We start from the raw sequence: 15,682 nt of genomic DNA on the forward strand, positions 1-15,682 counted from the left end.
CCTCAAACCTGTAATCTTCCTGTCTCAGCCTCTCAAGTACTGGGGTTGAGAGGTGTGCATCACCATGCCCAATTCTAGACTATATTTTAAAAAATAGATAGGCGTGGTGCTACACACTTGTAATTCTAGTATTTGGGAGGCTGAGATAAGAACATTACAGGTTGGTGGCCAGACTCAGTAACTTGTGTGACCCTGCTTCAAAATAAGAAATAAAATAGGGCTGGGGGTGTAGCTCAGAAGTAGAATGTTCTAGGTTCAATCCCCAGAACCATAAAACTAACCAAAATAAAATATAGCCCAAATATGGTCACCTCTTACCACTTTAACCCTTACTTCAGATGTTCACTTAACCAGAGAAGAATTCCTGGAACACCCCATGAATAAAAATAATAAAATAAAAAAATAAGCTGGGCATGGTGGTGCATGCTTGTAATCCCAGCATTCAGGAGGCTGAGACCAGAGAATCATGGTTCTCCGGCAGCCTCAGCTACTTAGTGAGGCACTCCGTAACATAAAGAATAAAAAATAAAGAATAAATAATAGGGCAAGGGGTATGTATCTCGGAGGTCAAATGCCCCTGGGTTCCAACCCCAGATCTGCAAATAAATAAATAAATAAAAATAGAGCCTTTAAGGACTTTCTGAGGGGCTGGGTGTGAGAGAGAAATCTGTGCTTACTGGACGTCCCAGGGAAGACTGAGAAGGCAGTTTGAATTCAGAAGGAAGGCCAGGCTGGAAATATAGATTCAAGAAGTACAAACATATGATGGTACTGAAAGCCTAGAAGTGAACGAGAACACTTAAGGAGCGAATCCAGATGACACGGAGGAGTTCTGAAGGAAGTTCTGGGGCCCTGCAAGGTTCAAAGGTTAAAAGAGGAGGAGGATCCAGTGAGAGAGGCTGAGCTGAACTAGGAGCAAACCAAGATGACACACGGGAGCATTCACCATCACAGAGGCCACTGAAGACACGCTGCAAGGGACTCCTGAACTCGGATGTTGCCCTGCATTCCTCCCTGAGACCCCGCCAGAATATGCCGATGACGGCTTTTCCTAAAGACAAACCACGGGGTGGAGCGAACAGGAGAAGAGATAATAGCAACACTTTTTGGAATCCAGAAAGCAGGTGGATGAGTAAGTGACTTAACAGGGCCTAGAAAGCTGCAATCTAAGCTGGGAGAAAGAAGAGTGAAGAAACTGACCGCTTTACCCCCGAAGCCCCTCAGAGGCTCAGGTCCCAGCGCTCAAGGTCTCTGGAACTTGGAACCGAGGAGGCGTGTGGCAGATTTGCTATGAACACAGCTAAGTCCCTAGGTCCCCTCTCTGCTCTGTGCCCGCAGGGAACACTCTTCCCTCCAGGTGGAAGGCTGAGCCCTGCTTCCTGGAGGGATGACTTGGAGGGCATTTGGTAAAGCTGAGATCCTGAACATCATTCTGAAAACTGGAGGTTAAATTATTTTACAAACCGGGCGTGGTGGTGCACGCTTGTAATCTACCTCTGGGCTATACTCCCAGACCTTTTTTATATTTTATTTGGAAACAGGGTCTCACTAAGTTGCTGAGAGCCTCACTAAGTAGCTGAGGCTGGCTTCGAACCTGCGTGATCCTCCTGTCTCTGCCTCCCAAGCGTGGGATTACAAGCCACCACGCCTGGCGAGAACATTTTTTTTTTTTTAAAGTGGTACTGGAGGTAGAACCCAGAGGCTTTCTACCTCCGAGCTATACTCCCAGACCTATTTTATATTTTATTTGGAAACAGGGTCTCACTAAGTTGCTGAGCCTCACTCAGTAGCTGAGGCTGGCTTTGAACCCGTGTGATCCTCCTGTCTCCGCCTCCCATGCGTGGGGATTACAAGCGAGCGCTATCACGCCCGGCTCCGGCGAGAACATTTTTAAAAATCATTAATCCACAAAGATGAAAGCTGTGTCATCCATAACATAAGAATAGGGTACCGTGAGAAAAAGAAAGGACCAATCTAAGATTCCAACACCCTAAACTAATAGAAGTCCACAAAAGGAAAGTAAACAAAGATAGAAATCAGTAACAAAAAAATAAATAAACTTTTTCTCAGACAGAAAGGGCCCACCACCTACCAGCACGATGGATAAAGAGCCATGCGCCTGACTTTCATATTCCAAAACAGAACAAAGAGAAGACTCTCCAAAACACAAAACAGAAGCTGGGCGAGGCGGCGCACACCTGCAATCGCAGAACTTGGGAGGCTAAGATAGGAGGATTCAGGTTTGAGGCCAGAGCATGAAAACGTAGACCCTTTAAAAAAAAAAAAAAAAGAAGAAGAAGAAGAAGAAGAAAATAGGGCTAGGGGTGTAGCTCAGTAGTAGAATGCTCTGGGGTCAGTTCCCAGTACCACAAAACAAGGAAAACAAAGAAGGAAGGAAAGAAGGAAGAGAAGGAGGGAGGAAAGAGAAAGGGAAGGAGGGCAGGGAGGTGTGGCGGCACATGCCTGTAATCCCCATACTTGAGAGGCTGAGGTGGGGGATGACAGGTTTAAGGCCAGCCTTTGCAACTTAGCAAGACTCTCTGCAACTTAGTGAGACGCTGATTCAAAATAAAAAACAAAAAGAAAGGGCTTGGGTGTAGAATGCTCCTGGGTTTGAAAAAAAAAAAAAAAAGGCTGGTCCCTCCTAGGTCAGAGGTAGAATGCCCTTGGGTTCAATCCTTAAACACATGCATAAAAATAAAGAAACTTGCCGGGCGTGGTGGCGCACGCTTGTAATCCCCGCGCTTGGGAGGCAGAGACAGGAGGATCGCGCAGGTTCGAAGCCAGCCGCGCGCTGGTTTAGGAGACCCTGTTTCCAAAATGAAAATGTAAAAAATAGGTCTGGGAGTGTAGCCCGGAGGTAGAAGGGCTTCCAGGAACCCCAGTACCACCAAAAAAAAAAAAAAGAAACTTTACAAAGGAGCAAAAAAATAAAATGGTATCAGGCGTTTTTTATTTTTATTTTGCAGAGCTGTGGGTTGAACTCGGGGTGTTCTATCTCTGAATTATACCTCAGCCCCATTTTATTCTTTATTTGGAAACAGGGCCTCACTAAGTTGCTGAGGCTGGTCTCAAACCTTCGATCCTCCTGTCTCAGCCTCCTGGGATTACAGGCATGTGCCCCTGCCACCATGCCTAGTGGCATCAGATTTCTTAATAGCAGAGAAGATAGGTACTAAAGCATTACTTTAAAAATGTTGAAGGAATACTTTTTTTCTTTTTTTGTGGTACTGGGGATCAGCTCCAGAGGCTTTCTGCCTTTGAGGTACACCCCTAGCCCAATTTTTTTTTTCTTTTTTCATTTTTACGGTACTGAGGATGGAACCCAGGGGCATTCTACCTTTGAGCTCTACCCTCAGCCCTTTTGCTTATTCTTTATTTTGAAACATGGTCTCACTGAGTTGCAAAGGGCCTCACTAAGTAGCTGAGGTTGTCTGCGAACCGGGATCCTCCTATCTCAGCCTCCCAAATGCTGGGATTACAAGCGTGCACCACCACGCCCAGCTCCAATTTTATATATTATTGGAAACAGGGTCGCCCTAGGTTGATGAGAGTCTCACTACTTGCTGATGCTGTCCTGGAGCCTGCAATTCTCCTGCCTCAGCCTCCCAAGTACTGGAATTACAAACATGTGCCATCACTCCTGGCTTGAAGGAATATTTTCAACCTAAACCCAAAATATTAATCAATGATGAGAATACTTTTTTTTTTTTGGTAGTACTGGGGGTGGAACCCAGAGGATTTTCTACCTCTGGGCTATCCTCCCAGCCCTATTTTATATTTTATTTGGAAACAGGGTCTCACTAATTGCTGAGAGCCTAAGTAGCTGAGGCTGGCTTTGAACCTGTGTGATCCTCCTGTCTCAGCCTCCCAAGTGCTGGGATTACAAGCGTGCGCCACCACGCCCAGCATGAGAATACTTTTTAAACATGCAAAGGCAAGGTCTTCGACTTCATTTTTTGTTTTTTGTTTTTGTATTTCTCACATTTTCTTTCCCCAGAAGCCCCCAGAGGACACACTCCACCAAAAAAGAATTAACCAGAAGCCTACCAAAAAGGAATAATTAACAGAAGATGATTTGAAACAGGGAGCGGTGGTACCTGTCTGTAATTCCAGTACTTAGGAGGAGGCTGAGACAGCACGATAGAAGATTTGATGACAACATCAGCAACTTAGTGACACCCTGATTCAAAATAAAAAATAAAAAGAAAGGGCTGGGGGTACAGAATGCTCCTGGGTTCCACCCCCAGTACCAATAAATAAATAAATTAAATTAAATGGGGCTGTTGGTGTAGTTCAGAGGTTGAACACCCTGAGTTCAATATCAAATAAAAAGAAAGGGCCGGGCGTGGTAGCGCACGCTTGTAATCCCCGCGCTTGGGAGGCAGAAACAGGAGGATCGCGCAGGTTCGAAGCCAGCCGCGCTGGCGTAAGAGACCCTGTTTCAAAAATATAAAAAATAGGCCTGGGAGGGTAGCCCGGAGGTAGAAGGGCTTCCAGGAACCCCAGTACCACCAAAAAATAAAAAAATAAAAAATAAATAGAAAGAAGAAAAAAAAGAGGGCGGGCAGCTGGAGACCCAGCACAAAGGAAGCCATGCACTCTGGGGAGATGACCGGCTAACTCGGTCCAGGCGCAGATTATAACAGCGTGACTCGAAAGCCAGACACGTTGAAAGTTGTCACCACCATGTCTTCTACCTTCTGCCATCTTAAATAGGAAAATATGTAACAAACTTAAAGCTTTGACCGGCTACGCTCTCCAGGAGCTCACCTCATTCTCGAGAAAGCATGGTTTCCACACTGGTGGTAGACAGTGGTGGTCATTCTTGGCTCCAGGGACAGAGAGGGACGGACAGAACAGTGAGGACGGGAAGGAGCCCAGCTCTCTCTCCCTCCTCCCTGCCTCTGGGAGCCCTGCTGGGTGCTAGCTCAAAGGCAAGCTCTGTCCTCAGAGGAGGCACCAGAAGCTCGGCTGAACCTCTGGGGGAGGAAGACGCCCCGATTTTCTCCTGAGTCTCATACTCCTCTGCCAAGGGATTAGGCTACTGAACCCTACACAAGCCGCACCCCAGTTGCTCTCCTGGCCAACAGTGCTCAGAGCCTGGGTCTCCCAGACTCCCAGCCCGCTCGGCCTGGTTTGGTGGGATTATCTGGGATTGAGGGGTCTTGGAAAGGTAGGGGAAAATCAATCACTTTCTGTTCCATCTGGATCATCTCCCCATTATGGCCCCAGTGCAGCCCCAGGGGCGGAGCTTTGAGAAAGGATGGGATCACAAAGGTTCTAACCTCCTCAGGAGATTGACTGACACCCCTGGTGAATTAATGCTTTGAGTGGGTTATTGAGAGAGGGGAACGAGTTGGAGACGGCAGTCCACTGGGGGAGCCCCAGGGGGGCTTGCTTGTCCCCAGACTCGCCCCTCTTCCTCCCATCGGCTTCCGGGCTGCCAGGTGAGCAGTTTTCCTCCGCCACAGCCTTCTACCATGATCTTCGTTTTTATTTCTTTGGTACTAGGAGTGAACTCAGGGGCATTTACTCAGGGGCATTTGACCTCCAAGCTATACCACCAGCTCTTTTTATATTTATTATTATTATTAATTATTATTATTTTGTTTGCAGTACTGGGGGTAGAATCAAGGGATATTCTACCTCCAAGCGACACCCCCAGCCCTGTTCTTTCTCTCTCTCTCTCTCTCTCTCTCTCTCTCTCTCTCTCTCTCTCTTTCTTTGTTGGTACTGGGGATGGAACCCTTCTACCTCCGGGCTACACTCCCAGACCTATTTTATATTTTATTTGGAAACAGGATCTCTTAAGCCAGCAAGGCTGGCTTTGATCTTGCGCAATCGTCCTGTCTCTGCCTCCCAAGCACGGGGATTACAAGCCACCACGCCCAGCTTTTATTCTTTATTTTAAAACAGGGTCTCACTAAGGAGCTGAGGCTGTCCGTGAACTGCGATCTTCCTGTCTCAGCCTCCCAAACCACCACACTCTGGTTGGTTTGGTTGGTTGGTTGTTTATTTTTTCAGCACTAGGGATTTTGAAGCATTCTGACTCTGAACTACACCCCAGCCCTGTGTGTGTGTGTGTGTGTGTGTGTGTGTGTGTGTGAGAGAGAGAGAGAGAGAGAGAGAGAGAGAGAGAGAGAGAGAGAGAGAGAGAGAGAGAGACTGGGAGCAAACCCAGGAGCAAACCCAGGAGCATTCTACTCTGAGTTACACCCATAGCCCTATTTTTTATTCTTTATTTTGAAACAGGGTCTCACTGAGTTGCAGAGGGCCTCACTAAGTAGCTGAGGCTGGCCAGGAACCGTGATCCTCCTATCTCAGTCTTCCAAGTACTGGAATTACTAGCGAGCATTCACCACGCCCTGCTCTTTTTATTTTCTTGAAACAGGGTCTCACTAAGTTGCTGAGGCTGGCCTTGAACCTACAAGATCCTCTGATCTCAGTCTACCGAGCACTGGGATCACAGGTGCCCCGCATCAGCTGTCTCCGCCATGTTCTTCTCCCTTGTCTCAGGCCCAAAGCAATAGAGCCTACTGATCAGGGACCAAAACCTTTGATACCCAGGGCCAAAAGAAACATTCTCTCTTCTAAGCTGTTTTCCTCAGGTGTTTTGGTCACAGCAATGAAACGCTGACCAAGATGCCTTCCTTCCTACACAGCTGTGTGCAGTCAGGTGGTCTGCCTTGAGGTCTTCTGTTCACTTGATTTATCAAAAGCTTCAATTGTGCTGGGTAATCCCAGTATTTGGGAAGCTGACACAGGAAGATCACAGTTTTAAGACCAGCCTCAGCAATTTAGTGAGACCTTGTTTCAAAATAAAATATAAAAAGGGGTGAGGTTGTAGCTTGGAGGTAGAATGCCCCTGGGATCAATCCTGGGGCTGCCCCCAATAAAGCTACAATTATCCAACCCTGGGGTTCAGAGACTATTACCCACCTCCGGACAGTTCCTCCATCCAGGGAGGGAGGAGAGCAGTCCATCTCCACCTGGAGGAAGATGCGGAAGAGGGCCCGGCCCTGGGTCCTCTGGCAGCCTCTCTCACTGCATTCCTTGTGCCTGCCTTGGGAATTTTGTTACACCCTGGAGCATACAGGGCTCTCAACCACTTGACTCCAAGGAAGTGTGAAGATGTTTCTCTGTGACTGTATCATCTTTTTAGCCAATTATAGACAGATGTACTTGACCAAAATAAGTAAAACCAGAAAAAGGAAGATGGGAAACCCAGGAAGTAATCAATCTAACCATAGAGAAATGGAGAGGGAATTCCAAGGATGACAGCAAAGAGACGTCCTCGGAAGACAGCTGGACAGCAGACCCAGAGGACAGCAAGCCAGACAGCAAGGGGGATGGAAAGGCAGGCCATCTTCAAGGGGGGAAGATGGAACGAACAAGTCACCTGAAAGGTTTTTCCCATGGACAGCTCTCTCAAGAGGCTACTAAACTGAGCACGGTGGTGCACACTTGTAATCCCAGGATTTGGGAGGTGAGACAGGGTTGCAGGTTCAAGACCAGCCTCAGCCACTTAGCAAGATTCTCAACAACCTAGAGAGAGCTGGCTTCAAAACAAAAATAAAATAAAATGCCGGGCGTGGTGGTGCGCGCTTGTAATCTCCGCGCTTGGGAGGCAGAGACAGGAGGATCGTGCAGGTTCGAAGCCAGCCTCACTGGTTTAAGAGACCCTGTTTCCAAATAAAAATATAAAAAATAGGTGTCTGGAAAATAGGTGTCTGGGAGTGTAGCCCGGAGGTAGAAGGGTTTCCAGGAACCCCAGTACCACCACTACTACTACTACTAATAATAATAATAATAAAATAAAAAGGGCTGAGGTTGTAGGTCAGAATTCTACTGGGTTCAATCTTCAGGGCCACAAAAAAAAAAAAAAAAAGAGAGAGAGAGAGAGAGAGAAGAGAAAGAAATGAAAAGAAAGAAAAAAGAGGCTACTAAAAAGAGTAGGAAAAATAATGGGATTTAAAGAGTATTAAGTGAGCCAGGCATGGTAGTGCACGCTTGTAATCACAGTAATTGGGAGACTGAGACAGGAGGATCGCCAGTTCAAGGACAGCTTCTGCAAGTAGTGAGATTTTCATTAACCTAGAGAGATCCTGTTTCCAAATAAGAAAAAAATTGGACTGAGTATGTAGCTCAGAGGTAGAATGCCTCTCAGTTTAATTCCTAGTACCAAAAACAAGTTTAAGCAAATTCATAAATTTATTTATTTATTTATTTTTTGTGACACTAGAGATTAAACTCAGGGGCGTTCTACCTCTGAGCTATTATACCTGTCATTTTCTCTTTTTTAAACGTCCTTATCTAGCTTTGTTATCAGGATACAGCATAGCCTCAAAAAATTGAGGAATATTTATTCTTTCTATATTTTCTAAAAAGAGTTTGAGTAGGATTGCTATTATTTCTTCCGTATATGTTTGATAGAATTCACACATAATTTTTTTTTTTTTGTGTGTGTGTGTGTGTGTGGTACTAGGAGTTAAATCCAGGGGCATTCTACCACTGAGCTACAGCCCAACCCCTATTTTATTTTTTTTTTTAATTTTGAAACAAAGTCTTGCAAAGTTGCTGAGGCTGTCTTCAAACCTGCAATCCTCCTTCCTCAGCCTCCCAAGTACCTTAATTAAAAGCATGCACTACCTTACCCGACTTGCACATAAAATATTTTATTTTCCCCCAGTACCACAAAAGAAAACTTAAAAATATATTTTATTTTATTGTGGCACTGAAGATAGAACCCAGGGGCATTCTACCTACAAGCTACACTCCCAGCCCTATTTTTTATTTTTATTTTGAAACAGAGTCTCACTAGGTTAATGAGTGTCTCGCTATTTGCAGAGGCTATTCTCAAACCTGTAATCTTCCTGTCTTAGCCTCCCAAGTACTGGGATTACAAGCGTTGCACCACCAGGCATAGCTAAAATATTTTAATAATAAAACCCAAGTTAGCATGATGCCAAAAAAAAGTATGTATCAATCCACATCATGGGTAAAGCAAAATCACTCAGTTTGGCAAAACCAACGACCCAAGAGTCACATTTTTGAGATCTTCAAAAGGAAAAGTAAAGGCCGGGCATGGTGGCGCACGCTTGTAATCCCCGCGCTTGGGAGGCAGAGACAGGAGGATCGCGCTGGTTCAGAGCCAGCCTCGCTGGCTTAAGAGACCCTGTTTCCAAATAAAAAATATAAAATAGGTCTGGAAGTGTAGCCCAGAGATAGAAGGGCTTCCAAGAATCCCAGTACCGCCAAAAAAAAAAAAAAAAAAAAAAGGAAAAAAGAAGAAAAATCTATTGTAGGAACACTTTATAGCAGCATTATTTATCAGGGCAGACTATAAAAACATCAGGATTTAATAGTGGAGGAATGGTTAGATGTAATGTAACTTAACGTAATATCGTTTAGCCAATAATAAAGCTAGAGATTATATTTCAGATATACAGAAATATATATGAAAGAATATCAGTGGAGGCTAGAACTTGTCCCAGAGCACACAGAACTTGGCACTTTTTCAGGACAAGTGGCAGGCAGGTTGGCTGCTGTGTTGTGGGCTCCAGGATTGGGCACAGACACCTCATTTTTTTTTTTTTTAATCAGCACACCAAAACAGTATCCATTTCATGGCAGCAGGTGAACATTAAACAAATTAGCCTGATATATAAAACCAGTGCCACCTTATTCACTCATGTTCAATTCTTGGGGACCAGCTCTCTTTATAGACAATTTCATAAAGAAAGTCAAGCTTAAAGCCAGGCATGGTGGTGCACGCTTGTAATCCCAGTACTCGGGAGGCTGAGACGGGAGGATCACAGAGGTTCAAAGCCAGCCTTAGCTTCTTAGTGAGGCTCTCAGCAACTTAGTGAGACCCTGTTTCCAAATAAAAAAATATAAAATAGGTCTGAGAGTATAGCTCGGAGATAGAAAGCCCCTGGGTTCCACCCCCAATACCACACACACACACACACACACACACACACACACACACACACAGAAAGTCAAACTATAATCTACACAGTGAGCAAAGAATTGGGACGAGGGGAAGCAGGCAGCCTGACTGGTTTTGTCACTAATCTGTAGGTTAGTCGCATCTCCCTGCCAAAGGAGGACCTCATCATGAGATAAAACATCTTTCAACTAGTCAAATCTAACCAACTTGGCAATTATCCTATTTCTATAAGGTTGCTTTGCATATCTCTTGTATATGCATTGTCTGTCTATTACTATTACTGGGAACTGAACCCATGGGTGTTTTACCTTTGAGCTAACCACTAGCCCTATTTTATTTTACTTAATTTTTTTTATTTTGAAACAGGTCTCACTAAGTTGCTGAGGCTGGCTTCCAACCTCTCTTTCTTCTATCCCTGCCTTCAAATACTAGGATTACAGGAGACAGGCGTGTGCCACCACGCCCAGCCATTATGTTTATGTGCATATATAAATACATTTTTTTGTCCATGGTTCCTGTCTCAGAACTCCTCCCCGAGTCAGATTATAAAAATTCTTGCCTTCTTCATCCTTTTTTTTTTTTTTTTTTTTTGGTATTACTGTGTATGGATCAGGAATGCACTACCCCTGAGCTACACCTTCAGTCCACTGTGTGTGCGTACATACGTGCGTGCGTGCGTGCATGCGTGCATGCGTGTGTGTGTGTGTGTGTGTGTGTGTGTGTGTGTGTCTGTGTTAGAAAGCCAGAGGTGAGGGCGGGATGAACACTGCTTTCCAAGATAGCAACGGAGGGAGGAGGGAAGGAAATGAACTAGATTAAGACCCAATTCACCACTTGGGAAGGTCTGTACAAGCTACTGCCACACTCGGTGTACAGCCGGCCCAGCTGAGTTCCCTTCAATTCTCAGGGCCCCAACCCTGTCCGCGTCTCCTTCGTAAGCCTCAACAACCAGTATGGCAATGGCGACCGCCTCTGCTTCAGTGTGGGCCAGGAGCTCTACTTCTGTATCTACAAGGGGGTCCGCAAGGGTATACGGTGCTTCTTGTTTCTTTTTTTTTCTTTTTTCTTTTTTTGGTGGTACTGGGGTTCTTGGGAGCCCGTCTACCTCCGGGCTACACTCCCAGACCTATTTTATATTTTTATTTGGAAACAGGGTCTCTTAAGCCAGCACGGCTGGCTTCGAACCTGCGTGATCCTCCTGTCTCCGCCTCCCAAACGTGGGGATTACAAGTATGCGCCACCACACCCAGCACGTCTTGTTTCTTAAAAACCTTCATCAATGCACATCTGTGGAGGATTTATCATGTCCGAGGTCCTGCTAGCTGCTGAGGATGATTTGAAGGAGGTGGATTGAGACATACTTACTGTCTCTAAAGAGATTACATTCTGGTACAGATGACTCTGATGTAAAGTAGGCGTCCATTCCACATGGGGCACGAGCAGTACCACCTCTACCTGGAAAGCCATCTGTCAGGGGCTGATGACCCTTTGGGAAGAGGAGTAGCTGGCTCAGGTAGTGCTACTGCTACCCAAAAGGCTGCTGACTACACTAAACCAATAGATAAAAGGATATACAAAGGAACACAGCCTACTTGTCACGACTTCAACCACCTAACAGCCACAGCAGAAAGTGTCTCTCTCCTAGTGGGATTTTCCGCAGGCCAAGTCCAGCTTATAGACCCAATCAAAAAAGAAACTAGCAAACTATTTAATGAAGAAAGACTAATAGCCAAGGCACGCATAGCCTGTGGCAAATGGGTGCCCGGCTCGGAAAGCCTTTTCCTAGTGGCCCATTCGAGCGGGAGCTTGTACTTGTACAACGTGGAGCTCACCTGTGGCACCACGGCCCTTCACTACCAGCCCCTGAAGCAGGGCGAGAGCTTTGCCGCGCATGCCTGCAAGAGCAGATCCACAAGGAACCCTCTCCTTAAGTGGACGGTGGGTGAGGGGGCCCTCAACGAGTTTGCTTTCTCCCCAGATGGCAAGTTCTTGGGGTGCGTGAGCAGGACGGGTTTCTGCAGGTGTTCACTTTCGACTCGGTGGAGCTGAAAAGGCTACTTTGGGGCTTGCTGTGCGTGTGCTGGAGCCCGGACAGCAAGTACCTGGTGATGGGCAGAGAGGACGACACGGTGACAGTCTGGTCCTTTGTTGCCTGCCGAGTCATAGCTAGAGGCCACGGGCACAAGTCCTGGGTCAGTGTTGTGGCGTTCGACCCCTATACGACTAGCGTAGAAGAAAGCGACCCCATGGAGTTTAGCGACAATGATGAAGACTTCCAGGACCTTCTTCATTTTGGCAGAAATCGAGCAAACAGCAGCCAGTCCAGGCTGCCCAAAGGGAACTCTACAGACAGCCACCCCATAAGTGTCACGTATCGGTTGGGTTCGGTGGGCCAGGATACACAGCTGTGTTTATGGGACCTGACGGAAGACATCTTTTTCACTCCACCAACCCCTTTTGAGAGCAAGAACGCACGCGGATGTCATAGATACCACAAGTCCTCCCGCGGGAAGCAGTGGGAACAGCGTCACGATGCCCGGGAACTCGGTGCCCCCTCCGCTGCCACGGTCCAACGCGGGCAGCAAAAGCAGCGTCATGGACCGGGCCATCACCTTGGGGTCGGCAAGTTCGCCACGCTCTCGCCTCACGACCGGAAGGAGAAGGACCAGAAGAAAGACCACAAGCGAAACCACAGCGTGGGACACATTTCTAGCAAGAACAGTGACAAACTGAATCTACTTACTAAAACCAAAACAGACCCAGCTAAAACTTTGGGAACGCCCCTGTGTCCTTGGATGGAAGCCGTTCCCTTGTTAGAGCCGCGGATCTGTAAAAAGATAGCATAAGAAAGACTGACTGTTAATTTTTCTTGAAGACTGTATAGTCACTGCTTGTCAGGAGGGATTTGTTTGCACATGGGGAAGGCCTGGTAAAGTGGTAAGTTTTAATCCTAAACACTGCACCAGATCTAGAACTTGAATAGTTAGTGATTTTTTTTTCCTTGCGGGTGGGGTGTACAGTGAATGTGAATGAATGTAAATCTAAATGCACCAGAGTCATGATTTTGGACACTGCATGCCATGTAATTCTGAATCACTTGATAATTCACCTTAGAGCATTTAAAAATAAAGCCGGGCGCGGTGGCGCACTCTTGTAATCCCCGTGCTTGGGAGGCGGAGGCAGGAGGATCGCGCTGGTTCGAAGCCAGCCCTGCTGGCTTAAGAGACCCTGTTTCCAAAAATAAAAAAGTATAAAATAGGTCTGGGAGTGTAGCCCGGAGGTAGAAGGGCTTCCAGGAACCCCAGTACCCCCCCAAAAAAAAAAATAAACAAAAATATATAACAAACTAAATGCCAGCGGAGTCAGTCATCCTTCTGGGAGTCTGTTAGAGCCCAAGGTTAACATTCCTGTATCAGACTGCTTCAGTTTTAGGGAAATCATGACGGTGGGGAAACTATGATTTTAAAATGATAAAATTAAAATTTATGCTTTAACTGGAATATTTTTGCTTAACCACTCAACTAGACTGTTGCACACCTGATCAGATTGTGTGTTCAGTACTGATGGCCATTAATTGTCATTTATATGCAATTTTTTATCTTAATCATAAAATGTTTAGGAATCTATGAAATTTAACTTTAGGAACAAAGCATTCAGCAGGGTTGATTGATATTTTTACATTCTTCTGGCAATCCACAGAAAGAGAAGAGACTTAATTTTTAAAACCCATTTTAGTAATTTTATGACAATTAAAATTGTTTAATACACACTTAAAAAAAAAAAAAAGAAAGCCAGAGGCCTTCTACCTCAGGGCTATGCCTTAAGCCCTATTTTATTTTTTATTTGGAAACAGGGTCTTGCTAAGTTGCTGAGACTGGCTCCCAATTTTTGATCCTTTGGTCTCAGCCTCCCAAGTACTAGGATTACAGGCGTGCACTACCATGTCTGGATCCCATCCCTATTTTATTTATTTATTTTGTTTTGCAACAGCCTCATAAGTTGATGAATATGGACTTGAGACTGTGATCCTCTTGTTTCAGCCTCCCAAGTACTGAGATCTCAGGCATGCGCCACAGCGCCAGGATTTTGCCTTAAAGTTGGCCATAAAGTAATTATTGTTTGATAAAAATAACCTTGTTTGATAGTAGGTCAAAAGGCCCTCCTCATTCCAGATAGGTTAGTCCTGCACCTTGGAGAAAGGAATGTTGCCTAAAGAGGCCCAGAAAGAATCTGAATCAACAGGTCTTGCTGGATTCCCCGCAAACACCCAGAAAGAGCTTCTAGGTAGCTGAGTACAAGGAAGTTTCCTGGAGGGTGGTACACCTGATACAATGCCCTATGCATCTCTTCATCTGTATCCTTTACAATATTCTTTATGATAAATCAGTAAATGTAAGCAAATGTTTCCCTGAGTTTCTGTGTGTCGCTGATCAAACCCAAGGGCCAGGTCGTGGGAACTCTGATAGAGTCAGAAGCCCAGGTAGAACGAACCAGGGCTTGTGATTGGCAACTACAGGGAAGTCTTTGGTACCGAGCCCTTAACGCGTGGGATCTGATGCTGAGTCCATGGGGAGTGCCAGAACATATTTGACTTAGAGGATATCCAGCTACTGTCTGCTGTAAAATGAGATATCTGCTTGTTTGCTGATGGGGAGAAATTCCCATATCTTTTGAGGTCGCAAAAATCTATACTGATACTGGGAATGGAACCCAGGAGCATTCTACCTCTGAGCTACACTCCCAGACCGATTTTTTATTCTTTCTTTTTTTTTATGGTATTGGGGGGTGCTTCCAGGCTACACCCCCAGCCCTGTTTTTTCTTTTTTCCTTTTCTTTTTTGGTGGTACTGGGGTTCCTGGAAGCCCTTTTACCTCCGGGCTACGCTCCCAGATATATATATATATTTGGAAACAAGGTCTCTTAAGCCAGTGCAGCTGGCTTCGAACCTGCACGATCCTCCTGTCTCCGCCTCCCAAGCGCGGGGATTACAAGCGTGCGCCACCATGCCCGGCCCCAACCCTGTTTTATAATATATTTGAAATAGGGTCTCACTAAGTCCTGAGAGCCTCACTAAGTAGCTGAGGCAGGCTTCGAACCTGTGGGATCCTCCTGTCTCAGCCTCCCAAGCACGGGGAATTACAAGTGTGCGCCACCATGCCCGGCTGCACTGGGAATTTTAATTATGTCACTACAGCAGAAATATATTCATGTGACTACAGCAGAATACATGTGTTATGGCATAGACTTGCTTTCACTAGTAGCAAATGAAGTTGGATCTTCTCCAAAAGCTTTCCAAACGGGTATCAGATGTTACAGAAATGGTAATAAGAAGATGAATTACTATCCATTTCAAGTCAAAGTGGAGATTAGGCTTATTTGGCAAGATTACTATTATTATTTCAATATATTTGCATTTTAACTGACATAATAATTGTACATACTTGTGGCATACAGTGTGAATTTCTGTTTGTGTGTGTGCGTGCGTGCGTGCGAGTGTGTGTGTGTTTTGCTGGGGATCAAACCCAGGGGTATGCAGGCAAGTGCTCTACCACTGAGCTATATCCTAGCCCTGATATTTCAATATAAATATACAACATATGTATACAATGGGTAATGCTCAGCTCAAGGCAATGGCATATCTATCAATCGCTTCAGATATACATCATTTATTTGTTTGAGGAATATTCAAAATCCTTTTTGAAACATTCAATTAACTGCTATGAATCA

The 15,682-nt window shown here is 45.5% G+C and overlaps 1 protein-coding gene and 1 pseudogene across 5 annotated transcripts in view; one reads left to right on the plus strand and one right to left on the minus strand.

The window, feature by feature from the left end:
• CDKL1 (cyclin dependent kinase like 1) overlaps positions 1-15,682 on the minus strand; it is a gene marked incomplete at both ends in the record, with an annotated part of 80,764 nt that overhangs the window by 21,321 nt on the left and 43,761 nt on the right. The gene's annotated exons all lie outside the window — the stretch shown is intronic.
• Positions 1,039-12,934, plus strand: LOC308271513 (WD repeat-containing protein 20-like; annotated as a pseudogene). The gene is made up of 3 exons: positions 1,039-1,132; positions 10,738-10,983; positions 11,469-12,934. The product of its transcript is annotated as a WD repeat-containing protein 20-like (transcript).

Source organism: Muscardinus avellanarius (assembly GCF_963383645.1).
Source record: "Muscardinus avellanarius genome assembly, chromosome: 12".
NCBI lineage: Eukaryota > Metazoa > Chordata > Mammalia > Rodentia > Gliridae > Muscardinus > Muscardinus avellanarius.